We start from the raw sequence: 13,269 nt of genomic DNA, 5'->3' as shown, positions 1-13,269 counted from the left end.
GAAAATTAGGGATCTTCATAACAAATAAATCTCCCAAGATGGCCACCAGAGAAAAAAGAGCACAAATATCAACCAAATGTAGCCCAAGTATAGACCAATGACAGTAGTGTGTAAAATGCTTTTTTTGTTTTCTTGCAGTTTTATATAGTGCAAACTTGACCAAAGGTATTGGAGTGCTTTACATGAGCTCCTAAGTGTAAGAAATAATCAAGTGATCAACTGGATAAAAAACATAAAGATAGGAAATAATGTAAACTTGCTTTGTCCCTATCTGAGAACTCAGAAAAGATGTTCTCTCTTTAGTTTTTTATGACACTAGCCATAATTTCTATGGGAATAAGACCTTCTCATTTTTATGATTTCTTATGGAAATACTTCAAGTATTACAGGTTTGGTAACATCAAGATGGTGTCAGGCGTGCCACACTTTTGTAATAGATATAGAATGTTAGCAATCTAGTTGTTCATTAGAATACTGTGGGGAAGGCAGAAGTCAGGGGCACAGACTCAGATAATTGAGGGCAGAGAGGGCAGTGCAGAGGCAACACATTGACCACGCTGGACAGACGGGAGGGGCAGTGGCAACACAATAAAGCATGAAGGTGTGAAAGCTGAATTGATTACTAATTACATTTGTATTGATAAATGGTTAAGACTTTACAAGAATTAGGCTAACATAGAAAATAATGTGTACCTTGAAGAATGTACCCACTTGAGTGGCCACCATTACACAAGTGAAGATTAATAATTAATTCACATTTATAGTTTAGATAATGTGCACATGTAGAATAAAATGTACTAATGGGTTACACTAATATATTAATGTTATGTATTTGTTTAAATAATATTGAGCCTTGATTAATTATCAGGTTTGGGCCTTGTCGACAAAGCCTCATGTTAAGTTCCATGTCCTAATAAATGTTTGTAAATGTCTTGTGAAAGCAGATAATTAATATTGTTCATTGTTCACACTGCGCTGACTAAGCAATTTGTAAATGTCTTAACCTTTCTCATGATAACTGCTTGTTGAAATGTTCTGCACTACAAGTTATTACTTTGTAAACTTGATGCGTAAGACGAAGATGTTCCCAGGATCTAACAATGGGCGCACTGACTGCAGCTAGGATTGCAACTAAAAAGTTACCTTACGAAGCAGACAATGGGAACCGGAGAAGAGGAGCCAATCATCGACATGTGAAAGACTGTCTACTTATATTTTAGATTTAGAATTCAGAGAGTACTGGTCCTACTGTAAACGTATGATTTTTTGACCAATGACGGTGTGAGAAAATGCTTTATGAATTTTGATATATCCAGACCACACCGCAGAAGAGGAGTTCAGTTCTTTTGTGTAGCAGGTGCAGAAGCTTTTTCATTCTAGTCCTGTTAGAACCTATTCCCTGTCCTTGTCCGTCAGTCTGGTAGTCCTATTCCATTCTCTACCCCTTAGTAATCCTGTTTGTGGAGCTGAGCAGTTCCTGCTGTTATCCGTCCTAACCTTAGCTTCAATGATTAGTCCGTTAATGGTAGATGCTGATTCTTTAGTTTAACGGTCCCTAAGTGGTTCAGGTAGCTTAGGGCCCAACTGTGACCGAGCCAATCCTTTCACTGTCCCGTTGCTGAGGCTGACCAGATGGATGTCCAACTGATGAAGAAAATTAGGCTGGAGGCTAATAAAATATCCTCTTTTGCAATATAAGTCAATGAGAAAAATCAGTTCCCAAGGTTTATTTTTTTAAATCTCCCTCTTACCAAGTTCAAAGGGTTGGCAAGTATGGTTCATTGGATAACGGAGTGCGGAAGAAATGGGAGAGAGACATGGACTGGGATAAGAGAGGACGGGAGGGAGATGGGCATTGGCACCAAAGTGAACTTACAGGGTAAGCGTCAGGGGTTGTAACAGCACAATACACCACACAGGGCAAGCGGGATGACAGTGCAGCACAACAGACCATGGAAAGTACTAGGAAGGGGACAGGGACATGCACATGAAGAATGGAGAGCAGAGGGGAAAGAGGCAAAGGCAACACGCTGACCATACTGGAGAGGCAAGAGGGAAAGTTGCAGCATAACTGTCCATGAAGGGAAGGATGGAGGGGGTAGAGGCAGCACATCTGACCATGTAAGGCAGGAGGGAAGGGATTGCTGCATGGACTCGGACAACAGAGGGCAGAGAGGAGGTGGATGGGGCAGCAGGTCAACTGCTTAGGACAGGCAGGAAGGGCAGCAGCAGTACAATGGCCACACAGGGCTGTAATGAGGGAGCAGGGGACTGGACTTGGACAGTGGATGGCAAGGAGGAAGTGGGAGCAGCAAGCTTGGGTGGGGGCAGCACAATGCTAGGCTAGGCGGTGCGTTCAACCGCCCCCAAGTGCATTGCAATGGGCTTCTTACTTAAGGTTAATAAAACCCTAGACATTCACTGAAAAATTCAAAGGTTACAGGGACGTTATAGTCAGGAAATAGAATACAAATAAAACCATAGAAATTCAGTAAAAAACAAAGATTACAGGGACATTATAGTTAGGTTCAGATTTTACACACACAAACCACAGAAATGCAGCCGTTATAATTAGAGTTATTTCAAATAGCTATAACTCGTGCCCTAAGGTACTATAAGTCACGCCCTCGCCATGCACTGCTAATTACCCCAGATATTACATCACTTATGACATCTTCTATGACATCATTGATAATATCACTTTAACATTTGTAGTAAAAAATATTGGTGAGAAAACTGCATGGTGAGGGGGCAAGATATAGTTACCTTAGGGCTTGAGTGGTGCGCAATCATGTTTGGCTGGCCTCTGTATTAATTTGTATTTGCATTGCATATAGTGTTGGGGCTGGGCGTTAATATACACTCTCATTACAAAGAAGAGTGTAGTGTGTTAACATGTATTCTCATAGCACAATCACCTGGCAGTGTGTGGGAATTCATGTACTGCTGCTTTGGTACTCACTTTCTCAACCCACGCTCGGTAATACTGCACTTTGCCATGTACTCTGTACACAATTGTAGGGGTAGTGTGTTGATATGTAAGTATAGGAACCAGGCCAGAATATTAATATGCATCCTGGTGCTGTGTGCTGATAAGTACTCTCAATATATAAATGTGTAGTGCTGTGTGCTCTTCACTATCACGTAGAATTTTAGAGCACTGAATTGGTATGCACAGCCAGGTGGCAGAACATGTGGAGTTGTGTTGGTACCGTCTTTCTCAGCACACACTTGTGGTGCTGCGCAGTGCTGTGTATTCTTTACAGACTTGCAGTGCCTATGTTGGTATTTTCTCAAACTACAGTCAGCCTGTTCAACTCTGGAAAACGCCACTAAACATACCGCTGTTGCTGTGTGTTGATATGTACTCTCATTGGGGAAACTTGTGGTGGTTTGCATTTTCTCAGTACACAATCGTGTTGCGCTTGCCTTATTGTTAGTGTGTGCACTTTACACATACTTGTGTTGCAGCGTGTTGTTATGTAGTACCATTCCACATAATTGTGGTGCAGTGGGTTAGTAGGAAATGGCTTAGTATGTGTGTTGGTACCTTCTTTCTCAGCACACACTTGTGGGTCTATATGTTGCAATGTACTCCACAGACCTATAGTGCTGTGTGTTATACCCACTTTGCACACACAATTGGTGTGCTAAAACATACTGTCGGTGTGTACCCTGGGGGTGGCTGTCCACAGCGACACTATAAGCCACTTTTGGCTTCAGCAAAATGGCGCTATTTAAGCTTGTTCTTACTTACTTACTTCCACACTTAGAACACGAAATGTGAAACTAGAAGCCAAGAATACAAAGCGCAGTAGGCCGAACAGCCGGGGGCTCCAGGTGTCACAACTGCCATCGAAGGGTCAGGCAACTTGCAGCACCGGTTGTTAGTAAAGCGCTCTTTGTCCAACGCTCATGTCACCGTGGCTTGCATCAAGATGTCTCTTGACTAAGGTGCAATGACACGATAGTTCCACCATTAACTTCGCCCAAACGTGTATATGCAAGCAAGACAGATGTACTCATTTATTTGGAGGTGCCGCAGGGACCACTTTAGCGTTTCATATTTGTGATTCGCCGCGAGCGTAACATTCCTGAACACGTTATACACTGAAAAAAAATGCTTTTATGTTGCAGGGTGGGTGAACGCGGAGAAGGGACTCAGTGCTGCGACCTTGGAGACAAGATACTCATAAGTGCTCATGCAGCGCGACCATCAGCCACGTCAGTTTATACTGTTCCGCAGACTGTGATGAAGTTGTGTAGGTTGGTTTTATTGTATACGTTTTTAGCGCAATGTTTCACAGTAACTTATATAGGTGTGCATTGCTGGGAACTTTCAATAATGGTTTATAAACAACAGCAAAGGCATCCTGGGTCTTGTAGTTTAATTTTTCAGATCCATATACGTGTTACTTTCACATGAGCATTGCCGTCGATTAACAAAAAAAGCACACTATTTATCCTCTTGGCATTGTTTGAGCAATTGACAGCATCGAGTGAACACAGGCATCATTTTTAATGCATATTAAATAACGCTTGGTCATTTTATTCCGTGCAGAGTGGCGTGGGAGTTTTGTGTACGTCTCTGTGTAGTGAAGCAGGTGAACCAGTTCCTATCACCTGCCAAGGAGTGGAGCGCAAACATGCCTTTGCCCTGACTCCCACCTGCTGCAGGCTCCTCCCAGGGCTCGCCTAGCTGCAACAGCACTCCTCGTCGTCCTTACCCCGTCTTCTGCCGCGAGAGGCTGGTCCTCCGGCGGCAGGACTGGCAGGCAGGCCTGGATGGCATCTGAGGCCACACTGCTCTGCATCGGGCGGCCACCGCGGTGCTCGTCCCCAGCGAGTTCAGAACTACCGTGGCGCGTGGAACGCACGGGCTGTGGTTACGTTCAGCTATTCTTCCGCCTTCGCACAAGTAAGTCCCTCACTTCGAAGTCACTGCTTTGCCAACCCACCGCTTTAGCAAGGAGTGGTTGGCATATCTTGAACCAGGTGGAAATTCACACGACTCGCTACGAGCTCACGCCTTTAGCAAAAGGTACGCTACACGACATACCAAAATAATATAAAGTTAAAAGTGCTGGGTGTGGCCTTCATTGGAGTGCTTTAATAATTCTCTAATGTGTGGTAAGTTTATTCTTCAGGCACACATTTAGGCAGGTGAAAAATATGTACAACGCCCCCACCACACCCAATAACAAATGAGGTATCCTCGCTGCCAGTGTTGTGTTTGATAGTCTCGCACTGATGACTGGAGGCTTGCTGAGAAACTCTTCATAGGCTGCAGACAGAAGGTGATCTTTTTTCTTTGTTTATACTATAAAACAAGCTGAGTACCGTGGTAGTTGCCAAAAAGGTCTCGACCAACACTGTTGCTGACAATAGTCTGACATTAATTCTATATAGTTATTTTTCCAATGCTTGAAAGGACTATGGGGGTTATTACAAATTTGGAGGAGGTGTTAATCCGTCCCAAAAGCGACGGTAAAGTGACGGATATACCACCAGCCGTATTACAAGTCCATTATATCCGTCACTTTACCTTCACTTTTGGGACGGATTAACACCTCCTCCTAAGTTGTAATAACCCCCTGAGTGTTTATAGCCAAGAGTTGCCCAATATTGTTGGAATGTGGATGTGAGAATGTTATGGTATTTTGTGTGTATTCATAAAGTGCACTGTCACCCTTGAAGTAAGCAGCTGTGTGGCTAGCCCTGCCATTTGTAGTTTGGTTAATTGAAAAGCTGGATCTTCAGCTTCCTGCAGAATTCAAGAAGAGAGAAGGAGGCTCTGGTGTGCGTGGGAGGCTGTTCCATGCTTTAGGAGCTATTTAGGAAAATCCCTGTACTCCTGATCCGGCTCTGTGTACACATGGGGTGTGTACGATTAGGAGGCCTGATGAGTAGACATGTCTAGGTGGTTGGTGGAAGAAAATACAATTGTTCAGCTGAGTAGTGTAGTGCCTTGAATGTGTGTGTGAGGAGTTTGAACTGAGCATGTTTGTGTATCAGGAGCCTTTGGAGCTTCCTGAGGTATGGAGTCATGTGTGTTTAATGTGGGGGGTTGAGGATGAATGTGCCTGCTGAGTTCAGGAAGATTTGAAGTCTTCTAGTGAGTTGCTTGGTGATCCAGATGTAGATGGTATTCCTATAGTCCACCTTGCTGGTGAGTAAGGCATGAGTTACAGCTTTTCTTGCATTTAAAAATCTTCTTGGGCATCGTCAGGGTGTGGAAGTAGGATGCAGTAACGGCGGCAATGACTTGTGCAGTCATGTCCAGTTTGCTTTTGTTGATCATTTTGAAGGCCCTGGTGTGGTTTCTGGGTGTGGATGGGTGCCTGAGTTCAGCCAACCACCAGTTGGAGTCCTATGGTGAGGTGTTCTTGACGAAGATCACTACTTCTATCTTGTTGGTGTTGAACTTGAGACAATTGGCTTTGAACTAGTTAGCGACTTCAGTCATGCAGGTGGTGAACTTGTTTTTTGTGTTGGGAGTCTTGTCTGAGAGTATGAGTTGTGTGTCATTGGCATAGGAGAGGATGTGATGATGTGTGCATGAATGATGTTGGTCAGATGGATCATGTATGTGTTGAAGAGGGTGGGCTGTACGAGAAACCTTGAGTCACTCAGAAGATGAGTTTGCGGGCTTTAGTAGAAAATGGTGCCAGGGTGACAGCTTGTGTTCTTTTCATTAAGAAGAAGCACATTCAGCGAAGAGACGGTCCTTAGATGACAAACCCCTACAGGCGCTTAATGAGGATGGGGTGTGGGACTGTGTCAAATGCTGAAGAACGGTCCAGGAGAATGAGGGCTTCCATGTGTCCTCTCTCAAGTGGATGTCCTCTGTGGGAGTGATGAGTGCTGTTTCTGTGCTGTAGTTGGGCCTGAATCCGGACTATGCAGCACAGAGGAGCTGGCGTTTGCTGAGGCAGTCGGTGAGGCATATGTTGATTAATTTCTGTTAGACCTTTGCCATGTGTGGTAGGAGGAAGATGGATCTATTGTTGAAAAGCGTTGCTGGGTCAGTGGATGGTTTATTGATCAGGGGCATAATGGTAGCAAGTTTCCAGGTTTCTGGGAATGTGGCTGAGTCCATGGAGGTATTGAGAAAAGGTGCTGGTGCTTCACTGATCAGTAGGGGTCTTTTGGTGAAGACGTGGTGGAGCGAGGGTCAGATGGTGCCCCCATGTGTATTGTCTTCATGGTAGCAGTGATTTCGATGGTGGGCTCAGCAGGCCATGAGGTGAGGGCCTGTTTATCGGCTGTGATGGGAAGTTGAGTTGTGATGGGGTCTAGTTGAGGGTCGAAGTTGCTGTATGTGGAGGTGATTTTGTTACAGAAGAACTCCAAGAGCTTGTTGCAAAGGTCTTGTGAAGGACTGATGTTGCTGAGGCGAGAGGAGGTGCAGTGAAATCTTTGATGGCGAAGATTTCTTTGCTGCTGTTAATACTGTCACTGATGCAATATGCATGAGCTGTGCGCTTGGTGTCGCATATCTGCCTGTGTAAGCGTCTTATGTCTGATTTGAAGATGTCTTTATTTGCAGTCTCTTGACTTGTTCTACATTTGCCGTCCAATTAAATACAGTGGTGTTTCGTCAGCCTGAGTTCCTCTGTGTACCAGCTGGCATGTGGTCAGGCTCTTGCCATTGGGTTGCACTTCAAGGGAGGTAGTGCATCAGCACATGCAGTGATCCAGATGTTGAGATTCTTAATGGCTTTCAGCAAGTTGCTGGTGTGCTCGGGCCAGTGCCCAGAGAAGGCAGAAGCCAACTACTCTGCTGTGATGTTTTACCAGCTGTGGTGGGAGATTCTGGTGGTTGGAGGTGTGAGGTAGTGCGGGATGGGTATTCTGAAACTGAACTGGTCACAGTCTGTCCAGGTCATAGTTGCTGGCTTGTTAACTATGGTGTTGCTGATTGAGGAAGATATCGGGTCCAATAGGTGTTCAGCTGTGTGGGTTGGGTCTGTAACATGCTAGGTGAGGCCATGGTTTTCTAGAATGGCTGTAGAGTTTGGGTCGGTGTGATCTTCTAGGTGGAATTTGAGGTCTCAGAGGAAGATGAACATGTTGACATTGATTATGAGGGGTGCAACTAAATCTATGATGTCACTGACAAAGTTGGTGCTAGGTCCTGGTGGTCTGTTTACAAGTGTGCACCCAGAGAGAAGTGGGATATGATGCGTATCTTGAGCATGAGGTATTCCATGTAGCTAGAGGGGATGTCTGTGGGGGTGGTGCAGCTGATGGTATTTTTGATAACAATGACAACTGTATCTCCAGGCTAGTGATGATAGTCTAGCCTAGTGATGTTGCAGCCAGCGGGGATGGCTGTAGTGATGTCTGGTGCCAATGTCCGGTTTAGCCATGTTTATGTGGAAAAGCTGCATTACGTCGTGCAATAAATCTCATATCTCAGTGGAGTGTTTGGCAAGCGAGTGAGTGTTGAGAAAAATGCATACAAGTGTGGTATGTTGTTTGGTCTGTGTAAGCATAAGCAGATGGCATGTGAGTGAGTGGAGTGCTGTTGGTGCTGGAGTTGTGGATGTAAGGTTTGGGAGAGTGCATGAGAACTTGCAGGAGGCAGATGTGAATGCTGCTTCCGTGTTATGTGGTGTGGCAGTAGTACAGTGAGCGGAGGCTGAGGTCGAGAGCACACAGGAGCCCAGCAGGATAGAGTGGGCTAGGGGGATAACCAGGGTTCCTGCCCCTGGGCACAGTGCCGTTGCAGCTGGGGGCAGAAGGGGTTGCTTTTGGGGTGCCTTCCACATGCCAGCAAAGTGTCCTCACTGCAGCCACCATTAAAATGTCCTCGGAAGAGGGAGGAGCACAGGGTACCCTGAGCAGGAAATCAGCTATGTCACTTCCTGTGCAGATAAATGATGGAAAATTGGGATGTCACTTCCTGTGCAGATGAATGATGGGAAATCCAGTGATGTCACTTCCTGTGCAGATGGATAATCAATGACATCTGTGGTCAAGGATTCCACATCTGGTCTCTGAGAGCATGACAAGAGGCTGTGTTTCCCATATGCACCTCCTGAACTTGAAAACTCCCATAAATACTATGTTTAGCTTCTGTTAAAGTTAACGCTTGTAGAGGTAGCTCTTGTTGATTGGTAAAATCAATGTCACTAAACCAACAACATGCCCCACAATCCACTGAAGCAGTCCTCTTCTTTGGGCCTTGCAGAACAGCGATGTGTACCAGCTAAGAGAAGTATTATTTCTTAGATACAAACTCTTTAATAATTGAGACTACCCTTTCACCCCACACTTCCGCACCTGGGGTTTGCCAATCAAAGGGGGATTTTCAGTCTCCCAAGGCAAGGACAGAGTCTGACAAAATATAAATTTTTGTAGCAATATAAACACAACATTTTTTTAAAGGGCTGTCATTCATCCTCAAGTTGAGAGAACTGCCCCAATATTCGAGGTAGGTTCGGTAAAACTTTGTGTGAGATGGTTGGAAATGCTAATGTAGAGTGTGTTGCTGTAGTCAAGTCTGCTGGTGATGAGGGCTTGGGTGACCATGTGTCTTGTTTGTGTTTGTAGCCATTTGAAGATCTTGCGGGGCATTCTATGAATGTGGCAGTAGGATGTGGTCACAGCACTGGCCTGTTTGTTCATCATGAGTTTGTCATCCAGGACAATGCTGACGTTTCTGGTATGGTCTGTGGGGGTGGGAGTGTGAACCAGGTTTTGTGGCACCCAGAAGGTTTACCAGTAGTAGTTCTTATTTCAGAAGATCTTGATCTCTGTGTTGAGTTTGAGGCAGTTCTCTCAAATCCAGTTGATCATGTTGGACATACAGGCAGTGAAGTTGGTCCTGGTGGTTGTTAGTGTCAGTGAGGGAGCAGATGACCTGAGTGCCATCAGCACAGGAAGCAATGTTGAAGCCGTGGTGTAGGCAAGTGCCCTTTTTGGATGGTCACCCCTTCACTTTTTGCTCTAGATACTGTTGGTTATGACTCTGAAAATTGCAGTGGAGCCTGCTAACCAGGCCCCAGGGTCAGTGTTCTGTCCCTAAATTGGTATATGTGAATTGGCACCCCCAACTGACAATTACTTTAACACTCTTATAAGTCCTTAGTATATGGTACCAGTGGTATACAGGGCATGGGTGTCAAAGGGGTCACCAAGGCCTGAAGCACTGTTTGTGCCACCCTGAGTTACCCAAGTAAACTACTGACAGCAGGCCTGCCATTGCAGACGGCAGGACCAGTGCAAACTACTTTAACTTGACTGTGCCCACATCATGTTTGTCACAGTAAAAAGCGTTATCTTCAATATATATATATATATATTACTCCTAAGAAAGGCCCCCTGAGCCCAGAAAGCAGGGTACTTTATAATAAAATTGTGGACATATAAGTGTAAGCTTATATGTCCCAATATTGGTCTTTTCTATTAAAGGCTATTATAAATGAGCGACAGTCTATAGGATAACATGGGCTGCCACCTAGGCAAACCTGAGGTTGCCAGCTCCATTATGGTACCACTGAAAGGGGTTATGTTTGGTATCAAAGAACATGCCTTTTTACCCCTGAAATGAATCTGGTGTAGAGGGCGATGTGGCATAGACCCAGAAATCAACCTTAGAGGTTGCCCAACAGTTACCCCAGTTTACGTGTGCTCTGGCTGCCAGCTCTGGCTGCTGCCACCAAGACAGGATTCTGACCTCCCTGGACAGAAGTATGAACACTCTCAAGAGTCAGAACAATGACCTGTATGGGAAGGAGCTCCCTCTGCACCCGAGACGCCCAGGCTAGGTGGAGTTATTCTCCCTGGTGGATTCTGGTCTAGGGGAATACACAAGCTTAACCCCCAGCCATCCCACTGCCCCCAGGCATATTTGCACCCAGGTATGCGGGAACATTAGTTAGTCAGGAGGCATACACCTGTGGCTGGCTAGCCACACCTGGTCTGCACAGCCAAGGAAGGCTTCTGCCATCTTGAAAAGTGGCAAAATATAGGGTTTTGGGATAAATAAAGGTGCTACAGTCCACCCAATGTGGTCACCTCGGATTAGCCGCTGGGCCTAGTAGCCCATTGGCTTCTTGCACCTACAAACCCAATGCCCCTAAATCTAGGATTTAAGCTGCTCTCCGAGCACCAGAACCCCAGTTCTGCAACAACTTTCAAAGAAAGGACAAAATAAGATCTGCACCGATGACAACAGGAACCTGCACTAACAAAAGGCGTGATACCTTGAACCTGTAGCAGCCTTCCTAGAACTGCTCAACTGTGGGTAGTCCTGAAACAAAGAATGCTTCCACCAGTAAGAGAGAACCATTTGTGAATCAAAGGAAAGACCAGGCTCCCTTGGATGAGTGGCACTAGTTTCCTGCCCCCTGCAGGTAAAAAGCATCTACCAAATCGGAAAAGGCGCTGCCCAATGGGCCCTCCGAAGAATCGCCCAAAGACAGGTGGTGCTGTACATTGTGGGAAGTATATCCCAGCTCTCCACCAAGTTTCAGATGGCTTCCTTTTTCCACTGGACCTCCGGAAGGGGAGATAGCTTCTCCTCCACTTTACCACTGCCAAGGCTTTTTGGTGGCCAGTCCGGTCATCACCACCTTTACTTGATGCTGCAACTTGAGGGCACACTGCGGCACCTTCTTCAGACACCATCTGTGGCTCTGTTATTGAGTTTTTGCATCTGCTTCCTCACCCTCACTGCCTCAATGGTAAAACCAGTAACCGCAGTTCCTGTTCAACACCAAGGATAGCCAAACACACATCTGCACCCGAGACACCCAGGCTAGGTGGAGTTGTTCTGCCTGGTGAAGCCTGGTCGAGGGGCGCACACAAGCTTAACCCCCAGTGGGCTCCCACAATCGCAACCTGCAAGTTACCGAGTGTCACAAGTACTATTTTTAAGCACCTGCAGCTCCCACGTTCAGCACCAAGGACAGCTAGGACACCTCTGCACCCAGGCCCAATGAGCCAGGTAAAACTGGTCTGATTGTCACAGCTTGGTCCTGGGACCCGCACAACGTTAACTACCAGTGGGTTTCTCTGAACTCGCCCCACAAGTGACCGAGTATCACTAGTGATTTTTCTCATCGACCGCAATGGTCAAGTTTGACAGCTTGTGAATATACTGATTTTCTTTTCACTCTAAAATCCATAACTCCGGTTATACATATCTGATTTACTTTGTTTTGGTGTCTAAAATTATATAAAATTTGCTTTATTTTTATAAATTGGCATCAGATTTCTTTTGAGTCATGTCAATTAGTTAGCGTCCATGTTGGTACTCTGAAATGCTTAACACATGTTCCTCTAGTAAATCCTGACTGCTCTTTGCCTTGGTACCAGGACTGTGATAAGGGTTTGTTATTGTGAATCCAAAGGGCCATCATTTGGGTATTGTGGGAGTATTTCATGGTGAAGCCTTCCTGCTTATTACTCCACTTTCCTACACATGGGATCTTATGATGTGGGCGAGGGACGGCATGTATACGTTGAACAGGGTTGGGCTGAAGGAGGAGTCCTGGAGTACCCCACAGACTAGTTTCTTGTGTTTGGAGGTGAATGTGGAAAGTCTGACTTGTTGTGTCCTTTTGGAGAGGAAGGTGGTGATCTAGCTCAGGTATGGCCCTTGGATACCTGAGTCCTGGAGATGAGGGTGCCATGGGAGACAGAGTCAAATGCCAATGAGAGGTCGAGCAGGATGAGGTTGGCGGTTTCTCCTCTGTCCATGACAGGATCGGATGTCGTCTGTTGCTGTTAGGATGGCGGTGTCTGTGCTTTGGTTGCTGTGGAATCTTATCTGGGTAGCGTCCAGGGGATTGTGTTTTTTGAGGTGAGAAGAGGGTTGCTTGTTGATCTCTTTCTCCAGGACTTTAGCCAGGAAGGGCAGGAGCAAGATGGGCCTGAAGTTGCTGAGGTCATTTGGGTTGGCCAAGAGTTCCTTCTGGGGAGCTGTGACCTCTGCCTGTTTCCAGCTGCCCTGGAAGTTTTCGCTGAGGATGAAAGAGTTGATGATGGTGGTGAGGCTGGTGCTGACCAGTGTGCTTTCCAGGTTTTACAAGTGGTGTGGGCAAGGGTCTGTAGGGGGCCTTGATTGGATGGTCTCATGGTTCTGACAGTGCCCTCTGTGGTGAGGGGGTTCCAGATTGTGAGGAGGCAGGAGCTCCTGGGGGTAATGGGAGGTTGAGTGATGATGTCCTCTACAGTGGATTGGAGTGCAAAGTTGTTGTAGGTCTTGAGTATTTTGTTGTGGAAAAAGTAAAAAAGATTGTCTCTCAGGATCTGTAG

The 13,269-nt window shown here is 45.9% G+C and overlaps 1 protein-coding gene across 2 annotated transcripts in view; it reads left to right on the top strand.

Annotated features, from left to right (window-relative positions):
• Window positions 1-4,555: 4,555 nt before the first annotated feature.
• Window positions 4,556-13,269, top strand: part of LOC138266085 (synergin gamma-like) — a 73,548-nt gene continuing 64,834 nt past the window's right edge. Inside the window, exon 1 of one of the 2 annotated variants that reach the window (XM_069214455.1) lies at window positions 4,556-4,918. The gene's annotated coding sequence lies outside the window, so the exon portion shown is untranslated. The remainder of the gene's footprint in view (window positions 4,919-13,269) is intronic. The other variant, XM_069214456.1, reaches the window with a different exon arrangement.

Source organism: Pleurodeles waltl, chromosome 11, assembly GCF_031143425.1.
Source record: "Pleurodeles waltl isolate 20211129_DDA chromosome 11, aPleWal1.hap1.20221129, whole genome shotgun sequence".
NCBI lineage: Eukaryota > Metazoa > Chordata > Amphibia > Caudata > Salamandridae > Pleurodeles > Pleurodeles waltl.
Note: the sequence above shows the minus strand (reverse complement) of the source record. Positions and strands in the feature narration are given on the sequence as shown.